We start from the raw sequence: 26,976 nt of genomic DNA, 5'->3' as shown, positions 1-26,976 counted from the left end.
GTACCATGCTAGGAAACCACTTAAATTGACTTCAGAGGATTCTGAAAATCACTTAGTACAAAAAGGTAGTGAACATTGAGGTCCTTTCTCAAGTCAAACTGCCAAACATTCAAACTCTACTGCAAAGAATACAATCCCATTGGGTTGGTCACATTGACAGAAGTTAGTTAAACATATATTTGTCTAAAAGATTTTGACAAAAAACTCACACAAGATAAGAAGAGTTCATGTGGACTCAGAAGAAGCAATATGAAGACATTCTCAAGACCTCTTTGAAAAACTTTGGAATACAATGTGAATCATGGGAGAAACTGAAACAGGATCACCCAGCAGTTTGCCCATATGAAAGAAGGCACTGTGTATTCCATGAGCAAATCATAATTGCAGTAGCTCAAAAGAACATTCAGATAAACAAATTTAAGGACATTTCCATTATAAATGTTTATATGAATGATTTGTGGCTGACTTGTGGGAGAGTCTTCCAAGTTCATGTTGGCCCAGTCATCCACAGTTGGACAAACTGTATCTTGAGCCCAACATAATGATGCCATTTTGGTGTTCTTTGAGATGAAGGACAACAACAAATCAGCCAACATTTATCTACAAGGCAGTCTCCTTTATCAACCATGCATTTATATCAACCATATATTTATATTTAGGTACAATGTATTTTGTGGTTGTTACAGTGTCAGTAGTCTTGCTGTGGCAGGGAAATAGTCAGACACAATTTCAGATACAAACTTAGTGACTTAGCTATTCATCATAAATGTCTAATTCTCAGTTGCTATTTTAAGAATAGTCAGTATTATCTTCATACAGCAAGTTCAAAAGACAAGTCAATTTCTTTTGTTTGTAATTCAGTATTTACTGAAAATCAAAATAAACATTTCACCATCCAGAATCAATCAACACACCATTTCCCCAGTTGACTCTGCCCTCTAGATTTTATTATAACTGACAGTATATCTTACTGTTATAAAGAACAATCCCATATTGTTTCATTTCATTCTTCTTATCATTGTACATAACTTCATTTTCCTGCTATTATATATGATATGTTGAGCTTGTCTAAGCCTGCTATACCTTTCATTCGATAATTGTTTCCTGAATTGCATGTAAATAGCAATAGCAAGGTCCAGCTGTCTTGGTTTCAGGAAAAATTGAGTTCCACTCTCCTCAAAGTCCCTGCCATTGACACTACTTCTGTGTTAATAGATTATTCATATCACTTCTAACTCTGATAACTTCCTGGGACTTAGCTACAAAGACTAGTAAAATTAATTTAGTGTCCATTATTCCACTAATCATTTATAAACTGTGACATGTTTTGTTGGAGGCAAGTACTACATTGGACTTCCCATGTTGACAATATTATAAATCCTTCAAGTATTTGCACATTTATTAAATTCCAGGCATTGTGTTAGACATAGAGGGGCTAACAGAGATGAAGAAGATGGAAACTGTCCCCTAAAAGTATGTAGCAGAACCTCTAAGATAAGCAAGTACTTTACTTCACATTATTTCAAGGCCAGATGTCCCAATGGCACAAAAGAGGTTATAAAGTGCTACATGGAAATTGTTGAATCTGTTCATCTGGAATATTTTAAACGATTAGTTCTAGGGCAACATTTTCTGGGATAACATTGTCAAGGTGGAAAGCATATAGATGAAGGTCACCAATATGATGAAAGAATATAAGGTTTAGGATGATGTTTAGACCATGAAGGAGACTTAAAAGGACCTTAACAGGTGACTTCTGCTCATTAATGATCTGACACATAGCTGGGGAACTAGGTTTATCGTACATAGTCCTCTAGGGCAAACCCAAGCAGAAGAGATAGAACCTACAAAGAAGCAAATTAAGCCTTGATATCAGGCAAAAAAAATAACAAAATAAAGAAACAAAAACCTAAAGACAGTGTGGCTTCCCTTGAAAATAATTGTATTTTCACTATCATGGAGGTCCTCAAGAAAGGTTAAGTGACCACTTGATGAGTATGACATGAAAAGATTTCATGCTTATTTTGTGGGTTTTCCCAAAGTGACTTCTGAAGTTCATTTTGATCTTGAGATTCTGTAATTCTTATATTGAGGTGTAGGAGTATCTAAGAAGATATAATGTAGATATTTGAGCTGGACTGGAAAAATAGAATTGTGAGAGGAAACAAACAGCAAAAATAGAGCAAGAAAGAGTGAACAAAATATTACAGGAAGCTAGGTGGTTCAATGAATAAAGACCTAGATCTAGAATATAAAAAGGGTTTTGAGTTTAGATTCTTTCCAGTTTTGTGACACTGGACACATTTCCTCAGTTTCCTCTCTGATTAAATAAAGAAAATAAAAGCAACTATCTCCCAAGGTTATTGTGAGAATATAATGAAGTACTTGTAAAGTATATCACAGACATTAAAACTATAGAAATGCTAGTGTTATTATTGTTGTTACAAAACTATATGATAGAATTTCATTAACTAAGGTTGAGAAGTGGGAAAATCCTGTTCAGGTTCATAATCATCATTGTCCCAATTTACTAGAGCAAAAGGTATCAATTGGGGAAGATAAAAATGGGAAGATAATATTGGAATCTGGTCATGAAAGGAATTGAATACTAAATTAAATAACTCAATTATTATTTTTTTGATAATTAAAAAAATTCTGTTTCGGAGTTAGGGATGGATGAACCAGAGCAAATCAGTACATAGAAGCTACATATAAAGTAGGTATATGGTAATCTCAGAGACAATGATATATTTATCATAAAAATTATCAACATAGTAATAGTAAATATGAAAGAAGATTTATTAGCAGGATGTCTTGAAGGAGTGGGGCTACTTGAGGTACATGACTATTTAGAAGGACAATATTCTTGATAAGAGGTAATGGGGGCCCAAACTCAGGGGGGTGGCAATGGGAACTGAAAGGAGTGAGGGAAGAAACAAAAGGCCTTTCATTGGCTGCACTCTAACATTTCTGTTCATTGCCAACGCACTTCCCCAAATGTGAACGGAGTTGCTAAATGCTAGTGAGTGGGCTGGGATTATTAGTAAATGAAGTGTCATCTTTATTAATGTCCTGGCACCATTCACCATAAGTTTAATCATGTAACGATCTCAGTAACAAGCTGTATTTGCCACTCCAGAGGGTCAGCCACATTGGCATATTTAAGAGAATAATCCTACTGAATTGAAAGTCAAATAGTAGAGCTTCCCACTCTAACATTAACTTTCTGGAGGTCAAAGCTAGAGACTCTCCATAAAGAAATATGTGTGTTTCTAACAGCAGAGAGTCTGTACAATGTACAGAATGGTATCCAAAATGTATAGGATGCTATCGAAAATGTCCAGGGTAGAGTTTTGCTAATAAAGTCACCAAATTCAAGTGAGCTGCATTTTTTGATGTCAAAGGTTGTCTGTCTCTTAACTAGAGTTAAAAAGTTTTTCTAAGGGCTACGCATTGTATTGCATTTTTTTCAGATGATTATAAATGTTTATGTATGTGTACATATATGGACATATAGACATATGTATAAATATATGTACATGTATATGTGTATGTATTTCTGACTGAAAAATAAAATCCAACATTCTAGAGGTAAGAAAGTCATTTTTCTTATTTAAGAATAATTTCTTAAGAATCAAAACAGCAATCATGGGAATGACAACAAAAAGTCTTCATCATTTCAAGATTAGGTGAGTATTGGGTTAGTCAACAGATATTGGGAAATTAATTCAATAACAGCCACTCCACTTGAAAGTGATTAACAAGATCACTGAGCTCAGTCAAGATCATTCAGTAATTCTATAAACCAATAGCTGGTTTTTGACAAAATTTATCCATGACACTACTGTTGAAATCACAATTCTGGGCCATACTGACTGGTCACAGAGACATGACATATTATTAAATGACTTGGAACAAGAAGGAGAAAATTCAGTTCTTTCTTGTTTCATCATCACCAGATCATAGTAGTTTTGCCATAGTGTGTTAATACTTTCTCAATGTGTACATTCTTAGCCTGCTTGGTACTACTGTGTCAACCCAATACAGGCAGATGAGCTGTGAGCAGCTGACAAAAAACACATTTCTGTCTCATCATGTACTCGTATGTATTCTGTCTATCCTGTAATGGATGTTCCTTGCTTGGTCCTTCAAAATTGATGTTAACATAATTCACTTAATATAAATTTATGTTTCTATAAAAAAAGCTGCTATTGAATTTCAAGGATCACCTGTGGATGCCTTGGCAAATTATTTCATTGGAACATCCCAGTCCTTGACCTAGAGTAAGCAATTTTAGGCTAGGTAGTTATGGTTTGTTTCATTTTCTACTTCTCATAGAAGAACTTGTATTTATCAATAAAAGGGAATATATATATATATATATGAATTTATATATATATATATATATATATATATGAGCACACATGTGTGTATGTGTGTATATGTATTATATATATCATTAGAGACAATATTTTATATTTTCATAAATTATTCTAATAGCTTTCTATCTAACAGCACTTATTTGAAACCTCGCCTTAAATATACATTGGCTGGTCATCCTTAGTGATACACTTAAACTTTCAGTGGCCTAAGCAACTTTGTAATACTATAAATTGGATAACAGTTGACAATCTGAATTGACAAAGGGAATTTCCTTTTTGGGCTTTTTCTCTACCAGAACAATCAAGACAAAATTTGAAAGAATCTGTAATCTCCTAAATATGGGTGTATTCTTCAAAAGATGTCACATACATAAATCCATTCTTGTCCATTTTATGTAACTCTAGTCCAAAAATAAATTTATGTGAGAAAACCCACTATACTTTCTCAAGCTGCATCTCCAAAATTTAACACTCCTAGTTCAGGTATCATTAGTTCTCATCTGGGCCATGGCTTTACCCTGCTCCTTGATCTTTTCCCATCATGAGTTTTCTCTCTCCCCTCCCTCCTTACACATCTGTGAAGTTGATATTCCTAATGCCCAGATGTGACCATGTCACACCTGTGGTGAGAAGCTTCAGGGACTATTGTCTCTAGGATAAAACATAAGCTCCACTTCCTAGTATTTAAAGCCTTTGATGAACTGAAGCAAACCTCTGTTTCCAGGCTGATTGCATATTATTTCTTTTCATGAATTCTGAATTCTTTTCAAATTGCTTTGCTTTATATTCTCCAAACATTTAATTCCATCTCCCATCCTCATGTCTTTGCATTTCTTCTCCTCCGGACCAATTTTTTTTTATTTTGTTTTTTACTTCATTTGCCTCTTGAAATAAGTTCACGTATTAGATCATTCCTTGTCCCTGCAAGTGTCCACACCATCACCAAAACTACTTTCTAATATTTTGCACAGACTTTATATTTAATTATCTGTGTGTACAAAGCCCATCTAATAGAAAGTAAGTTTCTTAAAGGTAGGGAAAGTTTCACTTTTCATTTTTACATTACTATACCTAGCTGTACAAAGTGCTTTTTGACAGAAGAGAAACACTTTTGTCTTTTTCATCATCATTTGTGAAGGGAACAAGTTGACTACAGAATTTATTTATTAACATTGTTTTGTATCCTAGATGATTTTGGCAGTTTAATGAAGCTCACATACCTTTTTTTTTCCCACAAGTGACTTAATGTAGTTACAGGAACATATTGGAATTATTAAAAAAATAAAGGGGGGGACCTCTGAGACAAATGAGTTAAAATCATACCAACCCACATTCTTGGTAACTTATAATCTTTATAGGAATACCTCAAGTAATTGCAATAGAAAATCCACTTTGATTTAATGGCAATTTCACTTTAAGTGAGTCATAGTACAAGGGTTGGAATCTTTTATTATTTTTCTTCTTGGACAAGTAAGTGTTTTAGTGTGTAGAAAACCTCCATTTGTAGTTAAAAAGGTCCACAGTTCAATCCTACTTCAGACATTTATTGGTTGTGGAACTCTGAACAAGTCATTTAACCTCATTCAGCCTGTTTCTTCATTGTTCATATGTGCATAATTATAGTACCTATTTCACAGAGTTGCTGTAAAAATCACGTGGGATAATATATATTCATTGCTTTGTAAACCTCAAAAAACTTTCCCATTCTTATCATCATTATCATTGTATCTCATTTCCTATTTAGAAGAGTATTTTCTTGGATTTTCAAGGAATAGACTCAACCACCATGGGAACTAAAAATCTCACCAAAAATGCAACATCTGTTCATCAAATATTTCAGAGAAGTCTACAATTTTGCATAAGACTTAAGTCTCAAAGCTCCTCCTCATGAAGTTTACAGTTCAGTATGGGAAAATATACAAGGATCTTATGAAATGCTTATTTATCGTTTAGCCCAATAAAGCCATCGACTTCAGCAAAGAATTCTTAATAACTGACTTCCAGGAGCCAGATTTTTTTTCCTGCCTTTTTCTACCCATATGGTTGGCTTGGTGGAATTGATTGCAAGGGTCAGGAATGCTGCTGACATCTCTCATCTTCAGTGTGTTCTAGTTGTTTTCACCTTTGTTGTCAAGGGAGAAGATTGTGGCCTTTCTTGCTTAGCAAGGATCCTAGAATTAATCACAGTCAGGATACAGCACAGATGCCAAGCTACTAAGCAAAGGGAGTAATGGGGAGTCAAAGTCAGGCTAACAGGCCAAGGCTGGAAACAGACCATGGGATTTGGGAAAACAGCAGTGATAAGCTGGAAGGGGGTCAGTGTCATATGGGCCCAGCTGGGATCAGAAGCACAGAAGGTAAAGGTCAGAAGGGACCAGAAAGATGCAGAGGTTCATGCTTAGCTCTTGGAATAAGATGAGGATAGACAAATATAAAACTTGACTGCAGAGGTAGTGATAGAAGGTCAGGGTGGTGGGGCAAAGCTTATCACACAGAATTGGCAACATCTGGTAGTGTCATCCATTCTATTCGGACATACAGATTAACAGCTTTTCTTCCCATCATCTCATATCTTACTGGCTGGTAATATTTAGACAGCAGCATCCTATTAAACATATAAATACTCATGAATGCTTTAAAATATCAGAAAATAGGGGGCATCTAGTTGGTGTAGTGGATAGAGCACCAGACCTGAAGTCAGGAGGACCTGAGTTCAATTCTGACCTCAGACACTTAACATTTCCTGGCTGTGTGACCCTGGGCAAGTCACTTAACCGCAATTTCCTCAGGGGGAAAAATATCAGAAAATATAGTTGGCAAATGCAATTAACCACAGACCTTGTCACTTAGGGTGGGGTGGTAGAAAATAAATCTAAATGATGAGTAAGCTTTTTCTTCCCTATAGAACAATAATTTCCTTAAATTTTATAATTATATTTTATAGGTTACAGTTTTTCATCAGTAATAATTTGAAGTATTATTTTCTTATAATCTATAATTACAATATAGCATTATGAAATGAGAAAAGCAGATTTAAGGATGGAAGAAAATTTAGGGCTCATGTAGTTAAATCCCTTCCCTCATTCTACTGGTGAGAGAATTGAGAACTAAAAAGTTGAAATTATCAATCATAAAGATAATCTGGGGTAAAATCAGGTTTTGAACCTAGGTCTTATTAAGGATTTCAAAATACATTACAATCATAATCTCATTAGAACTTCATAGAAACCATGTGAGGAAGGTATTTTAGCTTGACTTTAGAGATATTGCAACTCAGGACCCAAAAGATATTAGTGGATCAATAGAGTTAGTATTAAAAAGCAAGATTTTAGTCTGGATTTTCCTAATTCCGGAGTCAATGAAATAATAACAAAACCACAGACCAGGTACTTCATCCATTCACATATCAAACCATATATCACAGGAACTTTATGAAGTTTTTTTTCCCCCCCAAGTTATATTGCACTTAATTTCTAGGATCCCTATATATTTTGTTAAACAAAGGAGAGTTTCTGTACTTTAATATCCTTACTTTAACCAATTTAAAAATCTCTCTTGAATGTATCTAATCATTAAATAACATAGCCTTCATTAATCTTTCAATATACCTCCCATATAAATCTGAATTGAATATAAGAATAAGTGCAATAATCATCAATGCATGTATTATTGGGAACCTATTCTTAGGAAAACAGAAAATCAGATGCAATTCCTCTCTTTCCTTGCTCTAAATTGTACAGGACAATGAAACAAGCAGGCATATTACCAAATGTTTATTATTGGCAATCCTATTACAAATGAATTTTAATAGATAAGGAAAATTAGAACAGAATTTGCTATGGTAGTTGGTAACACTTGATGTCTTTAAGTTAATATTCACCACCAATAGAGGAGCAGTATTTTTTAAATAAAAACTTTTTTATTTTCAAAATATATGCAAAGATAATTTTTAGCATTATCCCTTGAAAAATCTTTTGTTCCATATTTTTCTCCCTTCCCTCTACTCCCTGCCCTAGACAGCAAATAATCCAAAAAAATGTTGAATTCTTCTATGTTTATTTCCACAATTATCATGCTGTACAAGACCAATCAAATCAAAAAGGAGGGGATGGGAAAGAAAACAAAAAGCAAACAAAATACCACCAAAAAAGTGAAAATACTGTATTGTGATCCACATTCAGTTCCCAAAGTCTAGATCAATTTTAGATTAAGAAAAATCTAAGATGGAGAGGATTCTTGAAAGAGGATAAATTTCAAGTTCTCCCTATTTCTCCCCCCCCCCCTCCAAATAGAACAAATTTGCTCCTCAAGGCAAATATAAGAGTAGTGAAAAATCAGGAAGATTTAGGGTAGAACAGGAGTCTTCCAGATATATCCCAAGATTAGAAGTAAGACCTGGGGCTGGGATTAATCCATGTGAAGTATAAACACCTCCAGGCTAACTCTACAGAAATACCAAGTAGAGAACCCTCAAGGCAAGCTGGTTTTAAGTGGAGCTTCAACTGGAACCAGAGAGACTTTCACCTCCTAGACTGCTTGTGGAATCAGGGTCTTAGTCTGGGAAGACTGAGGGAAGCTCAGCTGATTAGGAACACCAGGCCCAGCTGTGCTGCTGACATAGGAGAAGGATCCAACATCCATTGAGTGCAGAGGCAAGGGGGCAGGAACACTATTGATGGTGGGCTCTTGATGGAGGGTGGAGCTTTTGGTTTGGGGTTCCTGGTCAGAGGGAAGAGATATGAGAAGCTCTGAGAAGCCAGAGACACCATCCCTCCCATCCCAGAATTGGAGGTACTTAGATTAATACCTCTTATTTAAAAAAAAAGCTACCAAAAAAGAAAGAATCTCAATTTGGAAACATAGAAACATTGTATGGGAACAGGGAGGACCAGGGTTCATCTTCAGAGGAAGTCTCTGAAGTTACAAAAAAAAAAAAAAAAGTCTACTCCAAAGAGTAATGTGAAATGGTTCCCAGAGAGAATTTATTGAAGAACTCAAAAGAATTTAGAAGTGAAATGAGAGACACTGAGGAAAAACTAAAAATAAATAAACAGCAAATAAATACCTAACCTATCCAGAAAAACAAGATTATGAAAAAAATTAACCAATTAGAAAAGGAGATACAGAATCTGAAAGATGAAAATAATTCTTTAAAAATTAGAATTGGTCGATGGGAAGCCAGTAAATAAGAGAGCAAGAAATAATAAAACAAATGATAAATAATGAAAAATAGAATACAATGTGAAACATGTTATAAAAAATGACAGATTTGGAGAACAATTCAAGAAGAGAAAATAGAAAAATAATTGGACTTCCTGACAATTACGACCAAAAAAAAAAAAAAAGGATCTTAACACAATAATGCAAGAAGAGTCTAATTATATGTCAGTTTGTGTACTTATATATATTTTGTGTGAGACATATATATTGTGTATGTGCATGTGTGTGTGTTTGTGTGTGTACAATGAAGGATAAAGAACCCTTCAAAATCCATAAAGAAAAAAGAAGAGAGGGATGAGTGGAAAGGGAAGGGTGAAGGAAAAAGACAAGGGAAGGATCCATGGGTTGGGGAAGGTTAAGTAATAGGAAGGCAAGTTAGGAGCAAAAGTAATAAAGTGTCAACAGGGATATGAAAGAAATGTGTGTGTACATGTATGTGGGGGGGAAACGTGTATGTGTGTGTATGTATATGTTTACATATGTAAATGTATCCTTTCTTAACTATAGCCTGCTTGGAGTTGATGGGGGGGGGGAGTGAAAGGGAAAAAAGAATAAATTTTAAAAGTGCACAGCAGAGAACAAAAGAACAATTTACAAGTAAGAAAAGATGGACACTTTTGAATATAATTTCATATGTAAAAATATAATTTATATATATGATTTCTTAAGTTGTTATTTGTTGTTATATATTTTGAATCTTTCCTAATGTTCTGCTGGGCACATGGCGATGTTCTCTTTTGTTTTATTTCATTTTGTTTTGTATTCCTTTTCTGTTGCTCTTTTTTCTTGTTTTGTTTCTTTAAAAAATAAATTTGGTGAGGGGGAAGAAAAACCAGAGATTGTCTTGTCTCTGACATATAGGGTCTATGTGTCCATAGACAAGTCACCCAAATCCTAAATGATCCAAGAACTTCCCCAAGGCTATGCCAGAGAGAAATCAAATCTCTGAATTTTTGTAGAGAAGTTCACATTGGAAGTTTCCTAATATAAACAAAATCAGAAATATGAACCAAAGTAAACAAATGAAACGTTCACTCCTTAACCTAATCTTCCAGGTTTCCAGTAATGGAGCTTAGTGTAATTTTAAGCTTTAATAGCTTACAGATAGCTTTAATAAGCTTGAATAACTGCATAATCCTGATAAACTGGTCCATGAACCATCATTTCCTGATCAGTGTCCATGCTTTGCACCCTCTAGGACTTTGCTTAAACTATTTCTTGTCCCTCATTTATTTCACGCTCCATTTTGATTCATTGAAATCCATGATGCAAATGCTTTTTAGGCCTAATACAAATGTTATACAGTCTGAATCATATTTACTGACCCACTGAAGAGTTGTTTTCTTATCTTGAATTTAATTTAACCTGCATCTCTCTTATTCCCTTACTATGTCGTATTTGGTAAAAGCATTGTTATTTTGTATGCCATGTTCCTGCATAATATTACAAAGTACCATGTTTTATTAATTTTAGAAGAAACACCCCAGTGATTTTGCAATGTTTTGTATTTAATAGTCACTTCATAAGCATTTATTGACTTGAAATGAACCATTCAGAAAAAATAAAAACTTGTAAAAGAAATGCTTGTATATGTTTTTAACAAAATTATTATGACCACTATAAAATACATTCGATTCTTTCCCATGCCTCATTAATATTTTTCCAACTTGCTTTGTCAGTTGATTCCCTTTATATACAATGGCCTCAATTTTAGCTAAGCTTTTGCTAGTGCGCAGCAATATCATTTTCAGGCAATCTATCAATTTCAAATCTATCGTTTCAAAAAACTACTCTGTTCCAGACACTATCCTAGTTTCAGTGGAAACAAATAAATCTTTAAAGAGCTTACATTCTCTTGCTGAAAATAATATGTACAAATAGAAATGTAACAGTGTCTAAGATTTTTATTGGAAAAAGGAGCTAATCCTTCTTGGGATACACCTCAACTTTATGTGGGGAGGGAAACATTCCCCAATTCATCCCTTTAAGCCATTGCTGAAGCTATTATTTTAAATGACTTAAACTTTCTATCTGCTTTTCACTTCAGGAATGAAAGATGCTCTTAGACCTTGCAAATAATGAATGATAAGAACATGTTTTTTAAATTGGCAAAGGAAATTTCTTCCAATTTCTACTAATCAAAACTTTCATGTAAAGCCACTCTGTATCTCAATTATAAGGCTATCATTAGGTCTGGATTCAAAGGCTTGTTTATTTGCTTGATTTTATTCATTTGGAAAAATGGTGATACATAAAGTGATGTATAGTTTATCTTTAGAATCACAAACTGGGACAGATCCTCACAATGTATTTCTTTCTATGTTTTTGTCACTGTACCTCAAGACAGACAAATTCATATGTACGTAAATGTATGTGTGACTATATTCATATATTTGTATATTGTACATACATATTGCATTTGTATACATGCATGTACATGTGCATGCTTCTTCTCGAAGAAGAGAATATGTGCGTATGTATATTAACACATGCATGCTTACCCACATGTAAATTAAACTATTATTAAGGATCATAGTGTCAGAGTTAAATAGAAATAGGGGCTACCAAACTATATAAGAGAGCCTTAAGGCTGTATATTGACTTAGAAAACCACGTATTAATATCTATATTCTATTTTGTTTTATTAATTGTGTTATGTCACAATTATATTTTAATTTGATTTTTGCTGTTCCAGGGAGTGTTGGCCCTATGTTTGATATCATTTCTTTAGATTAAGCTAGTATTCAGTATTAATTAAACAGAAATATAAATGTTCATTTAAAGACAGATCCTGGGCTTAATATACTTGGGAAACTCATTATCTTATATCAGTTTTTTTAATGGAAATTTCAACAATTCAATGGGTAGAGGTGAGGATGACATTGGCCAGGTCTAGTGACCTCTATATTTGATTCATAACTTCTTTCTTGGTTTCCTACCCCTTGTTTCTTTTCCTAATAGCCCTTGACAATTTGTGTCCTGCTCCCAATTCACTTCTTACTTTTCACAAGATTCCAGTTTGCTCTTTTGTTTTTAATAAGAGAAGATACAAACCTTTTCAAATTCATCCAGTCTCATTAATTCAAGTCCTGACATACAGAAGCATTAGAAACGTTAATCAGTCAACAGAATCTGGTCTCCAATAACTGCTACATGAGCAAATACAAAATATTCACAAATTTGTTAAAAGAGAATTTCCAAGAAGGGATGTATTACCACATATGGGGACAGAAATAGATTAGGAAAGTGTTCATATAGGTGTCATTTTTTGAGATGAGCTTTGGAACCAGCAAGGTAGGTAGGCACATAGATAGATTGAGCGATAGAAAAACTGATAGATAGATAGATTGACAGACAGACTGACTGATAGATGATAGATAGAAAGACAGACAGATCAAAATGAGGAGAGATTGCTTCTGTGTATTTAGGGAAATCTTGTACAAAAGCTTAAAGAAAAGAAATAAAATATGTATGATAAATAGCAAATAGGCCATTTTAGTGAAAATAGAGAATTTGTGAAGGGGAGGGCTAGGTCATAGGCCTGAAAAGGTAGGTGGGAAACAATTTGGGAAGAGTTTCAGGTACCAGGTGAAAAATTTAGTATTTTAACCTACAAGCAATAATGAATAGAACAGTCTCACTTGTATGTTAATAGAATCAGATGGTAAATTATACATAGCATAGTTGGGAATGGGGAAAGGCCTAAGTTAGCAGAACCAGTAAGGAACTTGTGAGATGTGAGAGATGGATGGTCTGAATTAGGGTCATGCTCATGTCAAGAGAAAGACAGGGAAAGATAAAAATGTTATAAGAAGTAGAACTTAATGTGCACAAATGTTTGTGGCAGTCCTTTTTGTAGTGGCTAGAAACTGGAAACTGAATGGATGTCCATCAGTTGGAGAATGGCTAAATAAATTGTGGTATATGAATATTATGGAATATTATTGTTCTGTAAGAAATGACCAACAGGAAGATTTCAGAAAGGCCTGGAGAGACTTACACGAACTGATGCTGAGTGAAATGAGCAGGACCAGGAGATCATTATATACTTCAACAACAATACTATATGATGACCAGCTCTGATGGACCTGGCCATCCTCACCAATGAGATCAACCAAATCATTTCCAATGGAGCAGTAATGAACTGAACCAGCTACGCCCAGAGAAAGAACTCTGGGTGATGACTAAAAAACCATTACATTGAATTCCCAATCCCTATATTTATGCACACCTGCATTTTTGATTTCCTTCACAAGCTAATTGTACAATATTTCAGAGTCTGATTCTTTTTGTACAGCAAAATAACGTTTTGGTCATATATACTTATTGTGTATCTAATTTATATTTTAATATATTTAACATCTACTGGTCATCCTGCCCTCTAGGGAAGGGGGTGGGGTGTAAGAGGTGAAAAATTGGAACAAGAGGTTTGGCAATTGTTAATGCTGTAAAGTTACCCATACATATAACCTGTAAATAAAAGGCTATTAAATAAAAAAAAAAGTAGAACTTAAAAAAAAAGACTAGACCACTGATTAAATATTAAAAGTGAAGGAATAACAAAGAATTTAGAATGGGTATAAGAGCACCATGGGCAGGGGGATCTATGGATAGGAGGTACCAGTCTAAAGTTAGAAGGATCTGAGTTCAAATTCAGCCTCAGATGCTTAAAAATACACCCAGATAAGTAACCATGGACAAATCATTTAATCTCATTTGCCTCACATATTTAACCAATGTCAGATTTGTTACTGTCTTGGAGATGAAGAAAGAAGGGGTTGAAGGGAGAACAGTTTGAAATATGAGTCTTATAGGGTTGAGTGTTGAAGGCTGTCTTTGCATATATTGGAAAACAAAATATTATCGAAAATTTAAAAACCCTTATTTTCTTCAGTTTCTTTATCTGTAAAATGAGCTTGAGATGGAAATGGCAAACAACTTCAGTAACTTTGCCAAGAAAATCCCAAATGGGTTCATAGAGAGTTGGAAATGACTGAAGCAAGTAAATAACTAGAACAATAAAATTATCAATTTGGTCCAATTAGATAGATGAAAATGCTCTTGAAGAAAAGTAAATTAAGAAGAAATATGACTTGCAGTGAGAGGAATGAGTTCTGTTTTGGACAATTCAAAAATCAAAAATTTATTATACATTAGGTCTAGTTAGCCAATTAAAAATGTATTATAAGACTGGAGTTTAGGTTGGACATTAGACCTTTATATTTAAGTTTTGAAATGATCTATATAGAGATGGTAATTAAAGTCTTGGAAGTTTCTGAGATCATAGCATCATAGATTTAGAATTATAATGCATCAAACCCCAATATTTTACAACTGAGAAAACTCAGGCACAGAGAAATTAAGTGACTTGCCCACAGATCTATAGCTAGCAAATAGCTTTGCATTACACCTGAATTCATACCTTTCGCAATCCAAATGCAAGAATTAAATATTGGTAATGAAAACATGGGAGAGATCTCAGAATAGTTTTGGGTGCAATATATAAATGGGGAAAAGTCATAGATTATGATTCAGATAAATAAACAGAAGAGTAGCCTAACATGTAGGAAATAGATGAAGTTAAAAAGAAATCAGAAAAGTCTACTGGGCAGAATGAGTAGTAAAATCCATTATTTTCTCCTAGTTATAAATGTTTTCTTGCTATGATCAGGCACTCTGTTATTACTCACTGGTTTTCTCTTCTTTTGAAGAGTTCAAAAATGATTTTTATTATTTTAAAATTTATTTAATGCACATTGCTTTATGAATAATGTTGAGAGAGAAAAATCAGAACAAAAGGGAAACACCATGAGAGAGGAAAAACAACAGAGAAACAAAGTGAATATTTCATGTATTGATTTACATTCAATATCAATCTCCATATTTTTTTTCTGGATACAGATGGTATTTTCTATCCAAAGTCTCTTGGGATTACCTTGTAGCACTGAACCAGTGAGAGGAACCAAGTCTTTCATAGTTGATCATTGCCCATTCTTCTTGTTATTGAGTACAATGTATTCCTGGTGTTGCTTATTTCACTCAGTATCAGTTCATGTAAAACTTTCCAGGCCTTTCTACAATCACCTAGATTTATCATTTTTATAAACCAATAACATTTCATGACCTTCACATACCACAACTCATTCAGCCATTCCCCAACTGAGGGGTATGCAATCATTTTCCAATTCTTTGCTATTACAAAAAGAGTCACCACAAACATATTTATACACCCGAGTCCTTTTTTGTCACTGTTTCTCTTTTTTTCATTTTTGTTCCTCTGTTTTGAATTTTAGCATCCTTGTAATGTCTTTGCCTAGTCTGAGAAAGGTCAGATCAAGATTAAGACTTTTTGTCCACTCCACCATTTATTTATCAGTAAAAAAAGAACTGTCAAATTGAGAGGAGGAAATATTGTTGGCCATTTATCTTCTCCCTGTATACTCCACTGAGCCAACCCGAGTGAGTGAGTTCTCTTTATTGATTTTTTTAGTTGTTGCTTTTAATGATTTTAGCAGTAGGTCTTCCAGTTGGGATACTTGAAACAACTAGTTCCTTGACAGTTAGCAATAACAGACAGTGAGTTGTACTCTTATATTATAGCATTTCAGAGAATCTCTCCATGGAGGGAATTTTAGAGCATAATAGACTTTGCGGAATCTTGAGTGCTAAAAAATTGGTACTGAAGTTAGTTCAGATGTTGTTGACAGTATGAGACTTCAGTGATCATTTACTGTTCTTGTGGAATGAAATTCATTGGGAAACATGTTACTTATCCCCTATGTTCTAGGCAAGACACAGAATAGTATAGTTAATAGAAGACCATCTTTGTATTCAAGAAGATCCAGACTCTGGATAAATCATTTAACATCTCAGTACCTGTATCTCTATATCTGTAAAGGAAATTCCTCACAGAATGTCACACACACCAGTGGGGGTAAAAGTAGGAAGGAAATGATCATTTATGTATCTACTATATTGTTTATAGTATCTACAAAGTATTAGGCCCTGTGCTATGTACCATTTTTTTCCCAAATAATATCTCATTTGATTTTTAAATAAACCTAAGAGGTACATGTTATGATTATTCCCATTTTACAGTTGAGAAGCAAATATGTATCAAGTGACTTGCTCAGGGCCAAACAACTGGTGGGTGTCTTAGGCTAGATTTGAACTCAGAACTTCCTGAACCGAGGCCAGCATTCTGTCCACTATGCTACCAACTGATTCAAGAAAATCACTGATACAGTCTAATAATATGAATAACAATACTGATGCTACTACTAATGATAGAAATTATAAAATGTTACAAGCACTATGCTAAGGAGTAGAGGAAGAAAGACGAAAATGAAATAGTTTTTTTACCTAGTGTATTAATGCTTAGCTATTTTATGTATGCTTCACTTTATGGACATTTATTGATCACTAACAAATTTAATTTATTATATTATTTATTATTATATATTATTACATATAATATATAATACAATTATTATATTATATATATTAACAAATTAAAATTATTTTATTATTTACTAAAACTTCACAATATGCAAACTTACTTTATGGCTTTTAATGGATCCTTACCCTGTAAAGAAAATGTGTATATAAGTATGTTTGTATTGTACATTGTACATATTGTACATATATTGTATATATCAAAATATGTATTGAAAAACATGTTAATTTATCCTCTGTGTTCCAGACAAGAGGCCAAATAGTATAAGGGAGTAGACAGAATTTATAGAATGAAATTTAAAGGGGGAAAAAAAAGTTTAAACCAGTTTATACTTTGTCTCTCACCCATTTTTTTTTACCCTTTTTCACACTATCTCTTTTCAATTACTCAATGTTTAAGCCACCTGGATTAAAATAGATTACTTCCTTTTTCCATTCTTCAATGAAAACACTTGAATTCTCTTTCTAACACTTGAATTCACACAAGTGGTTATCTATATGTATGTATATATATATATACATAAAATGCAGCCCAATTTATCAAGCATCTATTAAGTGCCTACAATTTGTAAGTCAGAATATCGGTGACTTGGGAAAGGGAGAGAGATAATATAAAAAAGGAAATGTCTTCAGAAGTGTATGTTATTTGGGGAAAACTACAAATAAACACATTTGCTTATAGATGATCTTTTGAGGGAGGGGAAGGCATTAATACTTAGAAGGATCAGGAGAACAGTCCCATATAAGGTAGAACATGAACTGAGTCTTGATAGAAGCTAAGAAATCTAAGAGGTGGATTTGAAGTGGTCCATTTGAAGAATGTGGGAAAGTGCAAAGCAGGACAAAGTGAAGTGTTCACCTCAAGAGGCAATAAATTCTAGGCAATTCTAAAGCTAGCTAAGTTGGTTTAGAAAATAGAAAGTATGATTGTACAATCCACATTAAACTAGAATTGAGATGATTTCAGATTGTGGTCATTAAATGTGAAAAAGAGTTTAGATTGTATCCTAAAGACAGTAGGCTGCTGCAAGATTCTTCAGTCTGACATAAACTTGTTCTTAAGAAAATATTATTTTGGTAGCTATGTTGGATTGAATATTGAATCCAAATATTTTCTGTTTTTTCCAGTATGATAATTATACAGAAAAAAGGAGTCAGAGAAGTCTTTTTCGTCCATTCTCTCATTCTTCTCTGTTCTCCTCTCAGAATTATTATGACTCCTTTCTCCACCATTCTCTAGCAGCATTCTTAAAACTTTTTGTTAGTCATGTGATTCCTTCTACTAATGGGTCAATTTCTCCCAAAGAGATCAAACAAATGGGAAAAAGATGTATCTTTACGAAAAAAAAAATATTTATAGTAGCTCTTTTCTGGTGGCAAAGAATTGGAAATTGAGGGGATATCCGTTAATTAAATAATGGCAACAAGTTGTGGTATATGTTGTGATGGGATTCTATTGTTCTATAAGAAAGAAGGAGCAGGATAGTTCCAAAGAAAACCTGAGAAAACTTATATGAACTGATTCTGAGCAAAGCGAACAGGAGAAGGAATGCTATTTAAAAATGCTCAACTGATAAAGACTTAGCTACTCTGATTAACATAGTATATAATTCCAAACAATCCATGGTGAATTCTTAGTGAAAGATGAGACACCTTCTGAGAGAGAACTGATAAACACAGAATGTGTGTTCAAACATAGTTTACTTTATAAATTTATTATTTTACATTATATTGTTTTATTTTGACATAGATCATATAGAAATATATTTTTATGACCGTACTTTTATAATCATTATCAAAATGCTTGCCTTCTTAAAGAGTGAAAAGGTGTTGGAGGGAGAGAGAGAATTTGAAATTCAACATTTTTTAAATGATTAAATTTTTTATATGTAATTGGGAAATATTTTGAAAAAAAATAAAACAATTTTTAATAATGAAAATACAACTATATAGATATATGGGAACATAAATATGCTCTACCTCAGCTACAGCTTTCAAGAGATTTAACATTTTATATGATATTACTTGAGATTTAAATTTCACCTTCCTTTTTCTTAAATGTGATATCTTGATTTTATCTTTTCTTTAGAAATGATGTTTTCTATTGCAAGTATTCAAGATCACACAGAAACAGTAGAACCAAACAAGTTGGCGCATCACCTCATACTCTAAATGTAAGTTTCTGAGAGTTGTTTTGGCAGTTAAATTGCCTGAGTTCTGGGCACCGAAAATTGATTTGTCAATAACCAAAACTTGGGTAGTGCTTTTTTGTCTGTGGTGTCAGTGAATCTATAATATAATCATTGTAGCTTGGCAAAGACCATCAGGGGGAAAATATGGAAATGTCCTTTGATGTGTCCTTTATAGACAAGTTTATAGATTTTTTTTTAGTGTAGGTCTTTTATTTAAAGTTTGTAGATATTGAAAGAACATTTTTTCTCCTCAATATCATTATCAGATCCATAATGTAAAGCATTCTCTATACATTATTGCAGAACTTAAAATATACCACAACATTTGTATGAAATTATTTTATCTTTATCTCTAGTTTTTTTATCCTATAATATTCCATCTAAAAAGATGTCCATGTCTATTAACGAATATCATAAGCACACATGTATTTGACTTTGTGTAACTGAACTTAGTTTAAAAAAATACTGCCATGAGCACTATTATTTATTTCAAAATATCTACCTGGTCAATAGACCCCTATTAAGCAAAATTTTAAAGCAGTGACTTTGAGACACAACTGAGATAACCTTAGGTCAGTTTTCAAAAGTTGCAGCCAAATATAGTGTTTTGTGTGTGTGTGTGTGTGTGTATCTGTGTACATGTCTGCAAATATATATAAATATATATTATATATATACACATATATGTTCTGATATTTATGGAACAAAACTGACAATCCATGAAGAGATTGATGTTAATGGCATTATATAGAGTAATTTTATTTTTAAAATATTATTTTTGTTGTAAACATTTATGGATTACCATCTATTAGTCTAAAATTTAAGTGCTGTCTTTGAGGAGTGTTTTTGCATTAATTCCTTTGTCTGTCATTCTCTTTCTCTCCCTCTTTCTCTCCGTACACACAAATATTTATATTTACACATTTGTCCATGCATTGTATATATGTATTTACACAATACATATTTCGTATGTATTTAATTTTGTGTTTTTTAAATGTGTAATAATAATCATGAATATGTGTTACTGTGTATATCTATCTTGAAATTTAGTGAAGTATATTGTGAATTCTATGTGCTTAATAATTGTTATCAAATTTAATAACATAAAGAAAAGGTTGGAAATATCTTGCATATATGTGTATATACACAGACATATATGCATGTACAGTAAAGTATACATATGTCCTGCATCTGTATACTTACAAGTATATGCAAAAGCTTATCCATATACATGTGTAGTCAGAAAAGAAGATAGATGATGGATTAATAGATAGAAAGAGAGACTAACAGATATACACATATCTGTACACATGGTCTCCAGAAAGGGCAATAAAAAAGAGAAGAGAAAAGGATTGGAAGAGATGAGGACAGGTAAGAAAAAAGGGAAGGGAAGGATTAAAATACATGGGATTTTTATTAATGTACATAAGTACATAAATTCATGTCCGCATACATATGCAAGTATTTGAATAGTATTCAAATGAAACCTCAAGCCAGAAGATAAAATATTTATTTTAAAGAACATGTAAAGATAAAAATTTATAACCATATAAGCTAATAAAATGAATGTAAAATATATTACATAATAATTTATATTGCATTACTCCCAACTGCAATTTTGCAAATGTCACCACTGTCTAAGGCAATATAGCTAAAACTACTTACAAAATGCAGTTGTTTTTTGCATATCTCTAGAAAATCATTTTTTACTTTTTTTTATGATTTGATGCAAAAATCTTTTGAAAATTAGGAGAATATAGTACCATATTAAATTGTATTTTAGGATAAATAAATATAAGGCAGCTTTTTATATCCAAATTTCTAAATACATACTTTATCCAATGAAATTATACTAAAAATTTCAAAATTACTACTTTATTAATAAAAAGACTGTATTTCTAAAACAACCAATTATGTTGGTTCAAATTCATGGCTATTTCTAATAAGCTGAAACTGCCTTGTCAAACACTGAGTAGTCCAAGTGTGTGTTTAGATAGAATGGAAATATTTTGAAATGCTCTAATCCCGGTGAATAATTCCAAATCTTTATTCAGAAATGTGAATATACTGAACACAAAATAAAAATGCATTGTTTATGGTTAACAATTACAACAAAACAATTCTATTGATTCTTAATGTGTATTACATAAATATGTGGATGATTAGAGTCTTAATTTACTAAATGACAGAATTTTATATGAAAAGGTTATTTTTGCTTTTAAATTTACCAATTTTACAGTGAATATTAAAATAATATTTTTGCCACATGACTCAGCCACACATTAATTTATTATATAGGGCCTGCTTTCTAGCCATTACTTTGAGGGAATGGGGGGAAAGCATGCACATTAGGCATGCTCTGCAACTAGTGTAAAGGCAAGAAAATAAGAGATGAGTGTTTTGAATAAATATACAAATAAACATGAACTTCAAGCTCATTAGAGGGAAGAAAAGTGAGAGTACTATTTTTGATGTATCATAAAGTGCAGAAGTAGGGAGCAATGGAAAGTAATATCTAATAAATCTGGGGAAAATTAGGGACCAATCGCCTTAGTCTTTATATGTTATTGCTATCCCAGGATGGGAACAATGCAGTGAAGATGAGGGGAGGGGTTACTTTAGGGATACTGATATTAGGGATCTCTAAATATCCATACTGAGAAAATGTGCATTTCCCAAAAATTGCTTGCCACAACCTGTCTATACTCTCTTTCTTTCTTAGCCTATAATAATAGCGTACATTTATATATAGCACATCAAATTTTATAAAGTGTTGTCCAACATAACTTCATTTGCTTCACCCAAAAACCGGTATTGAAATCCCTTTCTTCCTTAAAGGCAGTCAGGTGTTACCTCATAAATGATTTCTCCCTTGATCTCATCCCTCTTCCCAGAGGAGAGAAATTTTCCTCATTCCAAATCTTATATCCTTATCTGAAAGCCTATGTGTATATATATATATATATATATATATATATATATATATATATATATAAATTCTGTCTCAGATGTAGTTGTGCAGATGCAGGTATCTCATTGTCCCTGAAGAGAAAACTGTATTTTTCATCAGCATATTTCTACCACCAAGAAGAGTGGACAAAATATAGTGGGACCTTAATAAAGACTTAAAGAATTGAATGGGATCTTTGTGTACCTATTTCATTTCATATTAGTTTCCTGATGAAAATCAAGAGAGATATTAATGTGCAGTGAAATGAATGCTGACCTTGGAGTTATTAGGGCATGAGTCTTAACTCTGGTCCCCTGAAATTTACTGGTGTTGTGATCCTGGGCAAGGTACAATATCCCTGAGCATTAGTTTCCTTATCAGAAAAAATTGGAATTATAATACTTTCCATTCTATCTCAGAAGTTGATGGTATAGATTGAGGGAGATAATATAAGCAATGAATTGGGCAAGCCTTAAAGTATATATAAATGTTTTCTATTATTGATTCAACTTTGAATCAACAGGCATATATACCAGTACATAAATAATATATACCTATTAATGTATCTTCTTATCTTTTTAAAATATTTGCTAAGAGGAAGGGTGGGGATTTACTTGTAAAAGTTTAGTATATTAGCATATATTATATATGCTTAACCATGACATCTGTTACCCCAAAAGATGCTGCAAAGTGGAAATATTAAATCAAAGATGTCCAAGGTACATAATTTTTATATTTCTAAAAGATCAATTTCCATTTAACTGTCAGGTGAGCTAGACTTTTGTTTTTTAAATCACAATATTGATTTTTGTAAGAATGCATTATTAAGTAAAAGTTTCTCTTCATAAGAACCCCGATCTTTTGAAAATTAACACAACAAAGTAGGGGATGTATAGATTTTCATCCTTCCAGCAATTCAGTTTAAAAAGAATGATTGCTATGTTGATCACTGATATAAGGTAATATGACATGGAATTGGTCTAATTTAGCTTATAAAAGAAAAAAATGAGGATATAGAGGCATCATGATATTCACATTTTTGAAAAGTTTTGGTGTCGTGAAAGCACAGGACTTGTTCCATTTGTCCTAGAGGGCAGAAACAGTAGGAAAAGATACAAATGAAAAACAGGAAAATTTAGTCTAGATGGCAGAACAAAAACAATAGAAAAAAATAAAAATTCTTAAAAGCAGAACTGCACAAATGGAGACTGAATATCTAGAAATATAGTTGGTTTCTTCTACTTTTGAGATCTTCAAGACAAGGCAATCCAATTGTTATATATGATATATTATAAATTAATTTCATTTGCCGATTATTTGATGCTGAGAATTTAGAAATACTAAAACTTTCTGAAGTTGATATATAGCATTTCCAGTCCATTTCAGTGGGCTCCATAATCCTACAGTCAGAATTGTTTAATGGTTTTATATAGATACACATACCTTCATTAAAACTCTTCTTCCATGCCGTGTCTTGCCCCAAAAGACAGATTGGATTTTTAAAATTGTTTCCCAAACCCAAAAACCAACTCAAATGGGTGTTCTCTCAGTCCTAGAAAATATATGTGCCATATGATGACTAGCCTTGATAAGTGTGGAGCCATAGCTAGAAATAATTTACTTCTGGGCAGTAGGTATCTTCAGCCAATTCCTTTTAGGATGGGATATAAGCCACCAGCTGCTAAAGGAGCTGAGAAGAAGGAAGGAATAGGCCATCTACAAGCTTTTTGTTTTAATCCTATATTTCCTGATTGCTGAATAACAAGCTTTTTTGTCTCTCTTATGATACAAGATAAAGAACAACTGAATTTAGAATGAGAGCACCTTCATTCAATTTCTGCGTCTTTTACTGTCTATGTAACATTGAGCAAGTCATGTAAACATTCTAAGTTCAAACGCTTAACTAGAAATTCAAGAGTTTGGCCTAAATGACCTCCAGGATTTCTTTTTATGATAACAGGAACTTAAAAGTCCCTAAAATCATGCACCATATTTCAAAGTCCTGATTGTCCCACTCTGCTTATGTATCCAAAGTCATATCATCTGAGGAATGGCTTTCAGTGGATTACAAAGGGAAGATTGAGACATGATTTAAAATGTGTATAACACACATAAAAATATAGACATTCACAAAACTGCAACCTTACAGACAACAGGAAAAAAATGAATAGTTTACAGTTTTATATTAAAAAAAAAGAAAAAAATCTTTCTCAGCACATAACTTCCCATAGGCAGAGTTTTTGACTCAATGTCTTTTCAAATTGCATTCATATTCACAATCTTGCTCTTAACATTCTGTACCTGTGTCCACCATCGATTCATATTATGGTAACTGAGCAACAGGTTGTTTAGATTTAGAAAGGGAAGTAAAGAAAGGTCAATTCATTGAGAAGTAGGCTAAACCAGAATGGAAGAGTATGAAGCCAAAATAAATTTCTTGTATCTATTTTGGGAAGTATTTTTTACTTTTTGGTGCCTCAATTTTCTCACCTGTGAGAGAAAGATGTGGGACTTGATGAGCAGAAAAGTCCCTGCCAGATGTAAATCTATAATTTGTTAATCTCAAGGACAATTTTTCAGAGTTCATGCATTTGTTTTACCCAAACCTCGCAACATACTTATTCCCATCATCACAATTTACGTTGGCTAGTAACACACTTGTCTCCCTTTGGAATATTTGACAACTTTTTTATCTTTTAGATTTTTTTTCTTTGAAACTATCTTCTGTTTATATCCTGATGGAATTTGAGTTTTGTATAGAAAGTTAGAGTTGCAGTAATTCATGACATTTTAAATAAGCATTGTAATGACTTGTTATTGGAAAAAAAAGCAGTATTTTCTCCTTCTTTTGCCATGGGGTGCACCTGACAATGAATCAGATTCTTTCTGTGAAGTGTATTTAAAATGATTGAGACAAGAAAATTAGAGAACTGTCATGGCTGTCTTAAAGCAGCCATGGTAAAAACTCACCTCACTCAAGGCTTGGAAGCAACCTATAGCAGTTCCCCCCACTGTTGATCTGTTGAAAATATTTTCAGACAATTTAAAAAGAGTTTTTTTAGTTGGTTGGATACAATAGCAATGACATAAAAAGTACCTCCCCTACTCCAAGTTGTCAGGGAGAAGGAAAGGATTTAAATCAATTTAGGAGAAAAAATCAGCAGCATTTTTCACTGAACACGTTTACCTCATTTTTTAAAATTTAATTTTATTTCATTGTAAATAAAAGTTAGACACTATCTTGTGATTAAGAGAATAATAATAACAGGACAACTCAACTCCTTCAAGCTGAAATATGCTTTGGAGATGTCTTGGGGAGACAGAGACAAAAGGTTTGATTCTTGGCAGGCTCTTTGGTGTTTTTCATCATTTCTTGACTTTTCCCTCTTGAAATTGACAAAGCTTTGAAATGTGTAAAATTGATTTGAGGAAATATCAAATAGCAAAGATTAAGCAGAAACTCTCCAAGTATTTGCCAAGAAGGGGATTTCATTAGCTGAAAGAAAGATAGTGAAAGAAACAAAGAGGAATGAATAACAAGACAGAAACAGAGACAGAGAAACAGAGATAGAGAAATATAAGTACTTGAAACAGAGACATAAACATGGACAGTTATGCAAAGGAAGAGGAAAGGGAGAGAGACAGACATAGACCCAAAGACAGACAGAGATATTGACAAAAAAAAGAGAAAGCCACATAAAAGACTGGTATTAACTAGCTAGGCAGATAGAGACAAATAGATTGAGACTAATATTCTGTGATAGAAAGAAATTATATAATACAATGGAAAGTGAGTTGACTTAGTCATCTGAAGACATGGATTCAAAGCTCAGTTCATAAATATAGAGGTAGTATGATATTGTAGCAAGATATTCAATTTCAAAACCATGAAAACATGGATTCCATCTTATGAATATTATGCAATATATATATATATATATAAGTGTATATATATATATATATATATATATATATATATATATATATATTCTGTCTACTTGCTTCATGGGCTTCCCCATAACTAAATTTTGTCAGAAGAATCTAGTTACTGCCTTTTTGGAAAGATAGTATTGCATAAGATCTAAGAAAGCAGTTATGGGATTGGTCTTTGGTTACCTTTGTGGGGCAAGCTGCATTATACCCCATATCAGTTATTCTGTGACTTGGCTTTTCATCTATTATCCCAAGTAACTGACTATTGTGATGGGTGTCAAAGGCAATTATGTCATTCCAGGAATGAAATTTGTGTGGATGAAGGAGGATAGGGGGATAAGGAGGACAGGACCTATGACAATGCACTTCATGGAAGTGTCCATTTTCTGCAGCTCTTAGCATTTTAACTTTAAAGCCAAGCGATTGTCTTAACATTTGCCTATCAAATGAGTGCAAGTCCAGCATAAAGAGGAACTTAAATCCAGGCATTGTGAGCTTCTGATTGCATCTTGGCTTTGGATCCAGCTTCTGTAATCTCACTAGACTGGGGATGGGGGCTTCCCAGGTGTGCTATTCCCTATGATGGTGTTAGTGACATGTTATAATTAAGTCTTACTTTACTAACCAAAATTAGTACCATCATCTTTATCTTCAAAATAAAGTCTGTTTTATTTCTATTTTCAAAAACAAAAAATTGTGGGCTTGAGATCCTCCTTTGACATATACTGACTGTGTGTGTGACCCTGAAGAAGGTATTTAATATGTCATTGTTCTAGGCTAGCTTATAAAATCATATGTTCCAAAAAATGTATTGACTCAGAGCAGTAGATGGTGGATTTTTTGT

The 26,976-nt window shown here is 33.0% G+C and overlaps 1 long non-coding RNA gene across 1 annotated transcript in view; it reads left to right on the top strand.

Moving 5' to 3' along the window:
* The window catches only part of LOC116419840, an 826,591-nt gene that overhangs the window by 569,300 nt on the left and 230,315 nt on the right, over nucleotides 1–26,976 (top strand). Inside the window, exon 3 of the long non-coding RNA XR_004230161.1 lies at nucleotides 19,147–19,231. This is a non-coding gene — a long non-coding RNA (uncharacterized LOC116419840). The remainder of the gene's footprint in view (nucleotides 1–19,146; nucleotides 19,232–26,976) is intronic.

Source organism: Sarcophilus harrisii, chromosome 6 (genome assembly GCF_902635505.1).
Source record: "Sarcophilus harrisii chromosome 6, mSarHar1.11, whole genome shotgun sequence".
Classification (NCBI taxonomy): Eukaryota; Metazoa; Chordata; class Mammalia; order Dasyuromorphia; family Dasyuridae; genus Sarcophilus; species Sarcophilus harrisii.
Note: the sequence above shows the minus strand (reverse complement) of the source record. Positions and strands in the feature narration are given on the sequence as shown.